The sequence below is a fragment of the Rutidosis leptorrhynchoides genome, chromosome 6, assembly GCF_046630445.1.
Source record: "Rutidosis leptorrhynchoides isolate AG116_Rl617_1_P2 chromosome 6, CSIRO_AGI_Rlap_v1, whole genome shotgun sequence".
Classification (NCBI taxonomy): Eukaryota; Viridiplantae; Streptophyta; class Magnoliopsida; order Asterales; family Asteraceae; genus Rutidosis; species Rutidosis leptorrhynchoides.
Genome location: NC_092338.1, coordinates 327775248 through 327790000, shown reverse-complemented (window position 1 = coordinate 327790000; position 14753 = coordinate 327775248). Strand labels below are relative to the sequence as shown.

The following is a 14753-nucleotide window of genomic DNA, read 5'->3' as shown; positions in this document are numbered from 1 at the left end:
AAAATGACTCTAAAATAGCAAGATAACTCCTTAAAATGTTATCAAAATTCCGTATAATTTAGGAGTTATCAAATTCCACATGCTTAAACCTTTACTTATCCTCAAGTAAACTTTATAAATCATATTCATTTAAATAGAGTTGAAGTAAAATGCAAAATCAAAAAGATATTTATTTAAAAGTTAGCTTTTATTATTATAAGAACTAGTCTGAACCAGACCAAGAAGCACAAGTGGTCCTAATGTTTATTTAATCCAGATTTATACAAGTTGGTTATCATTGGACTCTTTTCTTTTCTAACTATAGCTTTTAGAAGTGTGTGGTTCTCATTGAAACTCTTTTCTCTATCTTTCATCACTCTTATTGGCCTTCATTGGCCTCTTTTGCTTTTCATTTCTTGCTTTCATGCTTAGCATTAGCTTCACATTTGACAATTTTTATATAAGGCCCTTATTGTGACTCTTTTGCTGTCTCAGTGGTCCATACTTATTATGCCATATGGTAGTGGCTATAAGTTTGCAATCGTTTCACCATTTTTGGCTTTTAATTTTTATCTTAAACAAGTAGTCCGATCTCGAAGTTGAGAGTAGTTTTATTGTTATTTTAAGATTAAGTTAGTAAAAAGACATAAGTTTGACTAAGAATCTTTACGTCCGAAATTTTTGTTTTTATTTGTACCCATTTTGCAATTATTTTAAACTTTTGGGAAAAATTGTATCTTTTTAAGATTTTAAGTGATTAATTACTTCTCTCCCCACACTTAGATTGAGCAATGTCCTCATTGCATTTAAAATAATAATAAATGAAAGACATAATTGAAAATAAGGGAAATAGTGATGTTACTTAATTGTAGGATCGTGCAATAATTGCGGAACACTTGCGGATTTCTTTGAATTCAATATAAATAACTTGACAGAATTTGTTAAATAATGCAATTTATAACACAAACATAATATTTCATTAATAACTTTATCACTTTATCACTTTAACACTTCGGAGCTATATTACTCTTACATTCATAATATAACTAACGAAACAAAACATTCTTAAAACATAATCCTAATAAACATATAGGGATATGTAGTTTTGATTATAGAGTCGGTTGTGCGACTCATTATTCCATCGGGATCACTCCTTAGGCCGATTTTCGCCACACTTGTTTTTCTCAATATCATTTAACATTTTAATTTGCTCCAAGAAACTTAATGTGGTGTTAAGACCCCTACGAAATGACATTTCAAATTTAACATTTAAATTCCTCACTTCTTCACTTATCTTATATTGTTCTTTCAAGAATTCCGTCACTATTTTATCAACGGTAAGCTCATCATCATCCTCTTTATCTATCTTAACCATTTTCACATTTGCTCGAGGAACTCTAGTTCTAAGGACTAGTGGAATGGATTCAATAAGAGCACCATAACGAATGCTCAAAGTAATATTAGCATAGTTAATGGTTGCACGGGCGGTAGCTAAAAACGGTGACCCTAAAATCAAAGGAGCTATAGAATCTTCTTCCATGTCCATAACCACAAAATCAATTTGATAAAAAGCATAACCAACAATGATTTTAACTTCTTTAACAATCCCCAACGGATTTTGCCAATGACTATCGGCAAAACAAACAATCCCTTGTATAGGTTTCAAAGATGGCAATCCTAAGTGATTATAAACAGAAAACGGCATCACATTAATGCTAGAACTAGTATCGGCTAATCCAATGATAAGAATGGGACCACGAATTAGGCAAGGAACTTGGAATTCTCCAGGATCAGCACGTATAACAGGAAACTCGGGTGTTTCAAATGTATCTAATGGCTCAACGGTGAATGAATAAAGAGGGCGAAAACCTTCTTTTCTTCTTTCTTCTAGTTGCTTCATAGTTTCAACTAACCAATCTTCTTGTTTATCACACTCAGATTTTTTAGATTTTTCACTAACAACTTCATAATTTTCACTAGCTTTCTCATTAACCTCTTCTCCTTCATTAAACAACTCATGCATAAAAATTATCTTATCACGATCAAGACCTTGAACTTTAGCATCTTTTGACTTATCTTCTTCATCCGCAGTTAACTTCTTAATTTCTTGATCATATTCCTCTTCTCCTGTTTCATATTCCCATAAGAATCTTAAACCAGGTTAATAAATTTCAACCCTTTTTACCTCTCTAACCATATTAACCATTTCAAAACGAATCTCCTTAGAGTTTTCAGATTCAGCTGAAACTTTTCCTTCGGCAAGTTTGAATAACTTAGTAACATTACGTTCTAAGTTCTGAATGGACGCTTGATGATTATTTTGCACTTGGAACAGTTGAGCTTTAATGTTATCATTAGCTTCATTTTGATTCTTGATGAAAGTTAGGATGCTTTCTTCAAGATTAGACTTCTTTTCGGATTGAGCATTATTAGGAGATGAATTTGGAATGAAAGGCGCTCTAACAGGAAGAAACCAGGTGGGTTTTTATTATTAGTAGAATAAGGTGTATTATAGTTATTACAGTAGTTTGGATTTCCTCCTTGATATTGATTCACATAAGAGACGTTTTCAACCTGCTCCATAGTGAGACTAGCAACACAATCTTTCGTAGCATGAGGACCTTGGCATTTTTCACAACCTACCTTAATTATATGCATCTCTTTTGTAAGTTTTTCTATTTGCTTTCCTAGATTACCCAACTGTGCATTCATAGATTTAATCATATCTTCAGAATTATAACTAACAGATTTGACAGAACATGAAATGTCTAAGTCTTGGTGCCATTCATTGGAATGAGCAGCTAACTTATTATTTAACGATTCAGCTTCTTCAGCAGTTTTACTCATGATATTTCCTCCAGCAAATGTATCAATCTCTCTCCTCGTAGCTATATCACAACCTTTGTAGAAAGTAGTTACCTTTTTTAAACGTATCCAACCCATGTTGTGGACTACCCCTAAGCAATTGACCAAATCTAACCCACACAGAATGAAGTGTCTCATTAGATTTCTGACAAAAATTAGCAATTTCATTTTGAAGGGTGACAGTTTTGGACGCGGGAAAGAAACGAGTTAAAAAATTTTCAACCATAGTATCCCAACTAGTGATATCTCCTTCGGGCAACGAATTTAACCACTCCTTAGCTTCAACTTTTAACGACTATGGAAATAAATGAAGATAAATTGTATTACTTTCGACATTAGTGATATTAAACAGATTGCAGATATCCTTGAAGTTTCGAATGTGAGCATTAGCATTTTCTTTTTCAGTACCCCTAAATTGGTTATCCTTAAGCAAGTGAAAGATAGGACCCTTAGTATCAAAATTTTCTTTTATAACTGGCTGAGTAATGGCGTGACCTTATCCTTCCTGACCTGCTTTAATTAGTACTTCCATTGAATTTTCTGTAGTCATTTCAATGTCTGAATCAAAAAGAGTTCCCAAATTTGAATCAGGACTAGACGGTGTACTAGACAGTGGACTATCATTAGTTCGAGAAGTAGTTCCTTCATCGAAGTTTAATTTCCTAACAATGTTCGGCTCTTTAGAATGTTTAAATAGTATATCGGGATTGGGTAACATATCTTCTAAGACGGGATTCTTGGAACGGGTATTTATGTGATCTAAAATCATAAAAAGAAATAATTTAGGAGAAAATTGTTTAGACCTAATGGGATGTAGACAATTTAATTTTAATTTTAATATAAACATTTTTCTTATTATAGATTTATGTTTGTGAGGATATTTCGGAGATATATTAATTTATTAAGATAATTTATATTAATAAATATAATGATAAATATTAATGACATAATTATAAAAATAAATATTAAGTAACAACTTTTATCGCGTAACAACGAATAATCAAACATAAACGGCCTATTGAATCTTTCAATATTTAAGTGACTGTCAGCGTCTAGGTTCGAGCATGAGCCTTTAAATTAGAACCCAAAAACTCTCCCCTAAAGGAAGACCGTCATCACTTGTTTTCAAGAAATATCAATAACCAAAATATATCTAATTTCCGTATTTATCGCGCTCCTCGGCAGCGGCGCCAAAAAGTTGATGTGTCAAAAGTGTGTGCAGTAGTGCTTAATCTTTTATTTCAACTTTTAAATTTATAAAATCTTTATTTTACTTTTAACACCCTAACGAGCAACAAAACCCGATCAGATGTAGTATATTAGGTTATCATCCCAAGAGAACATGGGTGCGTTATAAGTTGGTTTATTATATAACTTAGCTCTTATTAAAGAACTAAATATAAATTTTTATGTCCTTTTAAGATTATAGATTCTCATCTCTTAGGAAAGAGATGATTGAAGATGAACAAAACAATGAAATAATAAAGCAAGAAATAAAGGTTTAAAATAAACAATTATAAATAAAAGCAGTTACATGAACAAACTACTCATACGGGAATCATATTAGGTAAGTTTCATAACTTATATTAACACAAATCAAGATAACAATAATAGACCAATTATTATCCCTAAACAGGTTAAGACAAGTGTTGCATATCATTCAATAGGCAGGACTTAAAGCATATGCTAGACATGTGATGTGCATGACTAACATCTCAATTCTTAGTATTCAATTCAATTACATGCTACATATTAACCTTATGATGTGGATCAACATGCAAATAGACTATAACATCCTCAATTGGGCCTAGCTGTAAGATTACTATATTGCCCTTAAGTTAGTATTGTATTACTATATGCTATTATTTTTATTTAATGTTTATTATTATTTAATGTTGTGGTTAGGACCATTTTGTGACAAAGGTCACAGAACATATTTGTTTATTTAATTTGGACTTCGTTTGGGTTGCCAAATAATGTACGAAAGATATTAGATAACTGATAAACACCCGTGTGTTGCACAGTGTGGAAATTAAACCCAAATATGATCACTAGTGCTGCTTCTCTCCTCATTTGTTTCCAGATTTCTCTACACACACTAAAACACTTCGTTCTTCATCCCTTCCAACTACCAAAACCATAATCTTGAATCCTTATTCTTGAGCTCGAATCTTCCTTACTATCTTGGTCCTTGTGATTTACTGACTCTATCAAGGTAAGAATCAAAACATTTCATGCTTTAATCTTTGAGAAATTTGGGTTTTTGTGTAAAGTTTTACAAAGTGAGTAATTTGGGTCAAAGTGGTTAGATTTGATGTTGTTTGAGTCCAAATCTTGTGGGTTTATGTTTCTACATGTTTAGTGTCTTCGATTTGGTCAGTATTGAGGTCATAATCGAGCTCTAGAGCAAGAATTGGTCGATTTTGGGTGAAACCCGTAGCTTTGTTCTTCAGCTTCTGTAGATAAACACAGTCGGCCGAGTGTCTCATGACACTCGACCGACCAACTCGACCATCGACTGGTTGTGTATGACCCTCGGCCGAGTGTGTCTGTGAAAGACCATCGACCGAGTGACTAGACATTCGGTCGAGTGAGTGTAGACAGTTGGCCGACTGTCTCTGACTATCGACCGAGTGTCTTTGGTAGTGAAATATTTTACTAAGTGTTGATTTTTAGCCATTATGCTGCTCGTTTGTATATTGATGGTCAGGATGTAAATTTTGAAAATGCATAAGTGTTAAGTAGAAATTTTTAGCGAGCGCTTTTTGATACAAAAATTTCTGTATTGTGTTGTTTGGTGGTAACGGACATCAACTAACTTGATTTGCCTTATGTTTAGGGGATAAGGATAAGGAAGCAGCTCAGTAGTAGATTATCTGAGCTGGTTGCTGGTATTTGGTGAGTGGGACTAACTGGAGTATATAGTATAGAGTAGCAGGTTATATTATGATTGCCATGCTTGTTAGATATACTTACGAATACAGTTAGTTAGTATGTTGTGATGACTGCATGTTAGTTGATGCTTGTCTGTTAGAGCCCAGTGCGTCCCTATTGTGTGGTTACCTCGGTAGGAGAGATCAACCTGTGGATTGGGTTCCTCATGTGCTTGCCTAGACAATCGCGGTGTATATATATGTGAATGATGCGTACGTCGCATGTGGATTTTGTATATACATACGGTGGTGGAGGAACTTCTAGTAAGCCCCAGTCTGATCAACTGGTGGTTAATGGTTTGGTCGAGCCACCAGAGTCTCTGTAGACAGCACTTGGGTGATGTTTGTGTGTTAGTTTTTGTGACACGATTAGTATAACGATTCCTGTATACTATCGCCTGTAGTTAGTCGTGCTCACTTAGCTTCGTGCTAGTTCCCATCCATCTCCTCCCTGCTGGTTGATAGCTTTTGTAGATAGTGCAGTTTTGGGAGAAGACGGGCATGGTGATATTATGTTTGACAGGGTTAACTCTGATGTGGTCTTTTATAATTTGAACCGTGTACTTTCGAAAACAGAATGTAATTACGTCTTTTCCAGTTATATATGTAATTCATTTTAATGACACGTGACATCGGTTTGTACAAACGTTGATTACCATTTATATCGTATTTGTTTAATAGAATGCTTCCGCCACGTATAAATAAAAATAAAAATAAAAAAATTTCACGGTGTCACATAGACTGGCAAATTATATAAGCTATTAAACATCAAGTAGATCAACTCAAGTTACTAGTTGAAAGTCAATTATTACTTGGTTTTCATGCAATCGTTAATCAAACACACCCAAACAGAGGATCTTCGACTAAGCTTAACAATATTAAACTTTATTATATGAGTGTAACTCAAATTCAACAGATTTATCACTATTATGTTGTTTAACTTAATTGCATGCAATTCAATTTAACAAGTTTGATTGACTAGATCTAAACAAGTAGCATGAATCGAATAATAGATCATTGGATTAAGTATTAATCAATCCTAAAATCATGTTATCTAATCATTAAGCATGACAAACAAGTATATTAAAGCATGACAGATTCAAAACAGTTTAATAATCACAGAAACTTAGTTTATATAGATCTGGAAAAAACCAGAAACTGTACGGATATAGGCACGAAGTCAGCGGATTTGTCTCAGTCAAGCCGTCGGCTTGAACTTATGAAGCCGACGGCTTCATCTGATTCCCAGACAAAGTTTAGTTTTTGTCCACCTAACCACTATGAACGTTTAGTTCATAATGGTAGATGAACAGGAACAGAAAAAGTAAATAAAATAAAATAGACACGAATATAAAGATAGAATCATACATCAAAAAGGTAGATGAAAAGAAACTTTATTGAAAACTTTAATTATCTTGAATACACTTGAAAATAAACCCTAATCTAAGAGTTTTCGTGATTTAGAGAAAACCCTAAAAGAAAAACGAACTAAGTATATTGAAAACTGCTACAGAAGACCTCTATTTATAGTTTTCAAATTTGGTGGCCAAGCCAGCGGCTTCAGTTGGTCGGTGACTCCTTTTGTAAGTTTAACGTAGGCCGCAAGCAGATATAGGCATAGCCGTCCTAGTCAAGCCGGCGGCTTCAGTACCTAGTCAACGACTTTAGAGATCCGAAAATCTTTTTGATTTCGTTTTCATTTTTAGCTTTTTCTTGGGCTTTAAATACACGAAACGATTTTAGGTCGGCGGCTTCAATCCCAAGCCGGCTGCTTGAATTGATTCTGGCCTTTTCTGCAGAATTCTGGAACTTTCTGGAACATTCTTCCCAAGCCGGCGGCTTCAGGTGCTAGGCCGGCGGCTTCAGGTTGTTTTCTGCAGTTTTTACCTGTTTTTGATCCTGTTTGATACATAACTTCAATAAAATCATTAGAAATACCTTTTCTCTCATTTTACCCGTTTAGTGTGTTTTAGGATTAAAATGACTCTAAAATAGCAAGATAACACTTTAAAGTGTTATCAAAATTCTGTGTAATTTAGGAGTTATCACTCTCCAAGTCAAAAATGGCTTGAAGCCATGGATGTAGGTAGTTACCTTGGTCTCCTTCCTCGTCATGAGGTGGTGAACCTGGGGGCGTTTGGTCATTAGATGGTTGCTCTTGTCGGGCACGCTTAGCCCGGACTGCTTTCTGGCGTGATGTGCCACCCTCGACTTGTTTGTCCTTCCCCTTACTTTTGCCTTTGCCTCCTCCCTGAAATAGAACAATAATAACAAACACAAACCATGTCATATAAAGTTAGCCTTAGTGTTATCATATCACAATTAACTTAACAAAAGGGGTAACTCATCCCTACATTTAAGCTCATTAATGAATCATCACAATTCATCACATAGAAGATTTCATCTTTACCATGCTTAGGTCAAATAGTTAATGTACAAGGATAATACAATGGTTAATTTGGACATATCAAATAAGTGTAATTTTAGGAAACCTAATTAACATTGCAATCATATCGAGAATACACATTAAAACTATAAGCCATAATGCTTCATTCTTCAAATCAACTAATTCAAAAGTCAAGGAGTCAAATCTAGTCAAATCCTAAAATCATAAACCCTAATTTTCAAGTTCATAGCAAAAAATCACCAATAGTTAGGAATAAATGACAATAGCATGATGTAGACTAGTAATTAACCCTAGACAACACCCAATCACATCTCAATCGACCGATTACAAAAAGCCCCAAATTGAAGAACCTAAATTTTCAAAGTTGTATTGTATGCAATTAATCACTAGAATCATGTAAGTCAACAACAATGTAGTCTAGATTCAATAACAATTTCATCACTATCAACCTAAATCAAACATAATCAACATATAAAGCAAATAGAGAAATTGAAGCATGAACATTACATATAATCAAGTAATAAAACAAGAAACAAGTAAGATTCATACTCTTAGAAAGTTCATTGTTGAAGATTATGTGAAATTCTTGAGGATTAGTGAGTGATTAGTATGTTAAAATTGGGGTTTTTGGGTGTGGGTTACGGTTTTGAGAGAAAAAGAAAGAGTTGGGGTGTGAAAAAGTGATTTAAAATTCGACCATATAATTCATTATATCAGATGCTGGAAAGTCGTTCTTGAAGAAGGAACGTCGTTCCTTAGGGAGGAACGTCGTTCCGTAGAGCAGAATATTGTTCCAAGGAATTACCAGGAATTGGGAACGGGGTTTCTAAAAACACAACGTCGTTCCTTCAAAAGCAGGAACATCGTTCCACATTTAGGAACGTCGTTCCTGAAAGTGCCTAGAACTGTTTGTTTATGTATGAGATAAAGAACGCCGTTCATGTTGTAGGAACGTCGTTCTTGAAGCAGAATTGCTGTTTTTCAATACAAAGCACAATCTAACCCCTTCACCAATTATTTTTAGTCTTTTCTAGCTTAACTAAATGCATGAAATGCATCCTAAATGTGAATGAACTAAAGAAAAAGCTATATCATACAAGTCTATATGAGATGCAACTAAATGAGCAATATACATAATTGTGGAAAGTGTTTAACGAGTCTATCACCTGACTCAATTCCACTTTAGTATCAACTAACACCGGGTGGTAAACCTCCCCTCCCTTTAAGCTAAGGGAACCATTACCATGACTACCGTCGCCTAGCATTAACAACAACAACCAATTGTTCACTTCCTTAGTTTCATTAATCAACTCCTTAAGCTTACGTTTTTCATGTTTTGACAAGTTTGACACTAGGCGTTTTCACAAGTGCTCATCCTTTTTGGATGAGGCACGATGAACTCGCCCATATAACTTCCTCATAGACTTATCAATAACATCAATTTGGTCTTTAGGATTACTTAGAGCTCCCTTGGTCGACCCTCCACCACATTTAGTTGGTGAACCAACTTGAGTTGTGCTTGTGGTGCATTGCATACTAGCAACAACTTGTGGTGTGGTCACGGGCGTTTGTGGTAGATTAGCATATTTGCTACGAATGGTCATGCATTTGCCTTTATATCTAAGAGTTAATTTCTCGATTCTAAAATCAAAGAAAGAACCCGCGGTTGCCAAAAATGGCCTTCCCAAAACGAGGGGCACAACCAAGTCTTCCTTTATATCGACAATTACAAAATCAACCAAAAATTCCATGTCCCCCACCTTCACAATTAGGTCTTCAGCGGACCCCACACTAAAGCTAATGGATTGGTCAATTAATTTTACTCCCATTTTATTGGGTGAAAGGTCACCTAAGCCTAACCTTCTATAAATGGAATAGGGAATGAAGTTAATACTTGCCCCCGAATCAGCTAAGGATGTAAACATCTCCGACCCGTTCCTATTACATGGGATAAGGAAAGGTCCGGGATCACCCATTTTTGGTGATAGGTTACATTTCTTTAAAATTCCTTCACACTCCTTTTTAAGAAAGCGGTGGATGCTTGCTCAACCTCTCCCTTTTTGGCCATGAGCGCCTTCAAAATTTTTCCATAATTGGGCATATTCTCAAGCACCTCTGCCAAGGGGAGTTTAACATAAATGTTTTCATTCTCGGTTAAAGTTGACTTACAATCCACATCCTTTACATGTGTAGGGGTGATGATTGATGGTATGAGACTGGTGTCTCATATTTTTCCTTTGTTGATGTAGCAAGAACCTCGTCTCTCGTTCTTTTTCTCCTTTGCATTCAAGACATGTTCGATCATTGACTCTTTTTTAACCGTTCCCAATTTGATTTTCTCAAAATCACCCTCTAATTCCTTGCATGTCAACTCGGTAGCCTCCATTGACATTACACTTTTCACTTGATAGGGAATAAACTTCGCCACTTCCGAATCATCCAAAAACTTAAATACCCCATAATCCATTGTGTTGATTTCCAATGCTCCATCTAAATCAAACTCGTCCTCTTCAATGTCGAATGTAAAAGCATGAGGACACTCGGGTTGATCCGCCTCTATGACTGAAGTTATCAAGTCCACTTGAGCATAATTATTATTGGGTGTAGCATTTGATGAATTCGCTTGGTTGTTGTTTTGATTGGTAGTATTGCTCTCTATGGGAATAACTCTTGTATTATTGTGGTTTTGGTTTTGTTGGTGTTGTTGAGATTGTGGGTTGCTTCAGTTGTTGTTGTAGTTGTTGTTTGGGTCAACTTGAGTGTTTGAAGGCAAAGTGCCTTGAGGTCTTTCGGAAACTTAGTTTGAAAGGCGTCCAACAGTGCTCTCAAGATTTTGAAAAGAGGCTTGTTGGTGTCGTATTTGTTGCTTTAAGAGCTCATTCTCTTTGGTTAAAAATGTTTCGGTTGTCTCCACCTTGTTTATGTAATTTTGCATCATCTCTTCTAAGCTCTTTGAAGGTTGGGATTGTTGAGTGTTTTGTTGAGGTTGTTGATTATAATCTTGGTTATTTTGTGGTTGACTATAACCTTGGTTGTTTTGATAACTTTGGTTTCCTTGGTTGGTATAAGGTTGGTTGTTATAGGATTGGTTTTGGGATTGGTAATTGTTGTTTCGGTTTTGGTAATAGTTTGGGTTGTAACTTTGGTTGCATTTTTCGCAAATCCGGGTGGTGGATTGGTTTGATTGTTGAATGAGACTTGCTATTGATTGGGATTGTTGTAGCCTTGGTTATATTGATAGGAATTGTTGCCTTGGTTTGATGTTCCACCCCGTTGATAGTTTTGATTACTCACATAATTAACATGAACATCCGAATTTATGGGAATGTCGTCTAGATCAATATGGTTGCATTGGTTAATTTGGGGACAATTCTTCATGAGATGTGGACCCTCGCATCGTTGACAACCTACTTGCATAGCAACTATCGATTGTTGTAGTTTTTTCAACTCTTTCCCATACATTTGAAATTGATTGTTTAAACTTGCAAGAGTGATTTGACCGTTTTCACTTTCTACTTGAGCCATAGTTTTCCTTGGCAAATCTAGCGGTGAAGGTGCCCATTCGTATGTATTAACTAAGATATCCTCTAGCAAAGTTTTGGCCGCATTTGGTGATTTATACATAAACACTCCTCCTGCAGAAGAATCAAGATGTTGTCTAGTCAAAGGTGTAGTACCCCGGTAGAATGTGTTGATGTACTCCTTATTTGTCAAACCATGTGGTGGGCAAGCTCTTAACATTTTCTTGAAACGTATCCATGCATCATACAAAAACTCATCACTCCGTTGAGTGAACGCATTAATCTCCATCCTTAATCGTTCAGTCATTGATGGTGGAAAGAAATGATTAATAAATACGTCGCTTAAATCTTGAAAAGTCCTGATCGAATCAAGAGGCAAATTCCTTAACCAAGCTTTCGCATCACCTTGAAGAGTAAAGGGGAATGCCCTTAACTTATAAGCATATTTGGTAACATCCTTGTTCTTATAGATATCACAAATGTCGTTAAATTGTTGAAGGTGTTCGAAAGGATTTTCTTCTATTAGCCCATGAAATAGCATATCTTTGATCATCGTGAAGAAATTATCCCCTATCTTCCAATTATCGGCCCCGACTGGTGGTTAGTAATAGCCGAAGTCACCAACGTAGGTGTAATCAACCTAGCGTTCCACATCGGTGTGTCATTTGGATCATTTAGTTGTTCTTGATTAACCGGCGGTGGGTTGTTAGGAATACCATGACCGAATGGATTCTCCTCATTGTGAATTGGTCGACCATCACTGTCCATCTTTTCTAAGCAAAATGGCAAAACCTCGAACTTTTTTCTTAATACCCTTTATTCTCTACGCTTGTGAACCCCGTCTACGTGTTTCTCCGAATCAAAAAATGGATATGCAAAATCTTGATCCTTTTGGGATCTCCTTTTCATACACCAAAGTACCTAACCTTCAATCACAACATAAACACAAACGGTTTTCCAAGCACAAATAATATATAAAAACAAGAAAAGTAACTTTTGCAAGGATAAATCCTTACAAAAGGATCGAATGATTAAAAGCTCAAAACAAAGACACAATTAGCTAACCGCTCCCCGCCAGCGGCGTCAAGAAGTTTGATGCTTGTTTCACAAACATATATTTATCTTCAAAATTTATACTTAAACGTGGACTCGACTATGTGACAAGCATACGAGAAACAATTACTTGGTAGTTGAAATTAGTAAGTTTTCCATTTAAGGTTCGTCCTAAGAGAGCGATGAATGCTAGTTGAACCGATGCAAACTCATAATCATCCTAAGATTTGTTTAATTGGGGGGTTTGAATTTTAGATATTAAGAAAACTATTGCAATTTAAAACTAGAAAACTAAAAGTGATTAAGTAAATATCAATATTAAAGACATTTACACTTGCTTAATCCACTTAAAGCATTCGGGTTGTTCTTTTGTTCACTTAAGGTCTAATTGTGCTCAACCATTAAACTAGTATCCCTACTAGATGTTATTGTGATCAATCAATACTTGTGAATTCCCATAAGCTTATACCAATTGATCTTAGTTGATTCATGCAATTATCACAAGTACTTAGCCTAGGTTAAAGTCCCCTAAAACCTTTTGGTAATCGAAATCCCTTAAGAAAACCAAACCTCACTATGTTGACTAAAGACCAATTGATTACCAACCCAAATCAAGACCCCAATCCTTGAAAGCCTTAATCTGATTGTCTAGATCACCTAAGTGTTGAAGTACAAGATGCTTCACTAATCAATTCCCTTTGAAAGCTACACAACTCATATAATCAAAGTAAAGTCTAAAACAAGCATAACAAAGGATCTTTTGGCTAATTCTAATGACAAATCACAATCATCAAGCTAATAAATTCATTCAAACACAATCATCAACATCAATATGAACAACCCTTAGCTATCAAGCTTCATTAACAAGTGTACATAATAAAATCTAGCCAATCATGGCTAGAACAAGATCAATACAAGCAAATAAAGTAAATCTAAGTATGATTAAGCAATAAACAAGAGTAGATTGTACCAAACTTAAGAAATTACAAATGTGACAAATGAAGAAGATGAAGATGATGAAGAACAAGCCCTAGATCCTGATTCAATATTCAAATACTTGATGTAGAATGGAATAGATGATGAAAACTTGATGAAAACCTTAATAAAATAGCTAAGAAACCCTAATTTTGATCAGCCATCACGAACTATTCTATTGAGTGAATGATATCTTTAAAACCCTTAATCTCTTCCTTTTTATACTTACCAAAAACTGCCCAGAAAACGCAGAGGAACGTTGTTCCTCTTTAAGGAACGTTGTTCCTCTTTAAGGAACGTCGTTCCTTGACTCTTATGGTGGAACGTCATTCTAGATGTCATAACGTCATTTTTGATCATATATGGAACGCCGTTCTTAATTAGGAATGTCATTCCTGAATCATGCTAGAAATTCCATCTTTTTCTGTTTACATTTCCTTTGTAAATTCCCAGGTAGAACGTCGTTCTTGGCTTTGGAACGTCGTTCTTGCTTATGGAACAGCGTTCTTAAATAGTAGAACGTCGTTTTTGTTGCCACGATGAGCACTTTATAGTTTTCTTGAAACATTTGCACATTTTGGTCAATTTTACACAAAATTTACTTAGAAATGCACTAGCACTCATAACGCGATAAAAACCAAGATCATAGCTTTTCGAGCACTTTGGAAACGAAAATCGAGTAAAACGAGGTAGATATTGCGTGAGAAACATAGGGTGGATGAGCAATATCACTTGCATCACAGGAAGAATATTGGGCGTGAAGGAGTTTTAACCAATCAAAAATTAGATAATTCCTTTTCTAATTTAATTAATTCAATTAAAATAATATAATAATCCCATCCCACCCCATCAACTCATTACCATTACAAATTCCATCACGCCATTGCACCATCAACATGGGCGGATCTACTTTAGGCCCAGTGGTTGCACGGGACACCACTGAAATAAGCGATGTAGTGGAAATTTTTTTCGAGTTTTTAACTAGTGACGCTACTGGATAGTGTACATTTTTTTGAGTGA

General features: G+C 35.3%; 1 non-coding gene across 1 annotated transcript; it reads left to right on the top strand.

Moving 5' to 3' along the window:
• Positions 1 to 11896: 11896 nt before the first annotated feature.
• Positions 11897 to 12004, top strand: LOC139856265 (small nucleolar RNA R71). The gene has a single exon (XR_011761759.1). It is a non-coding gene; the product is annotated as a small nucleolar RNA R71 (small nucleolar RNA).
• The last annotated feature ends 2749 nt before the right edge of the window (positions 12005 to 14753 follow it).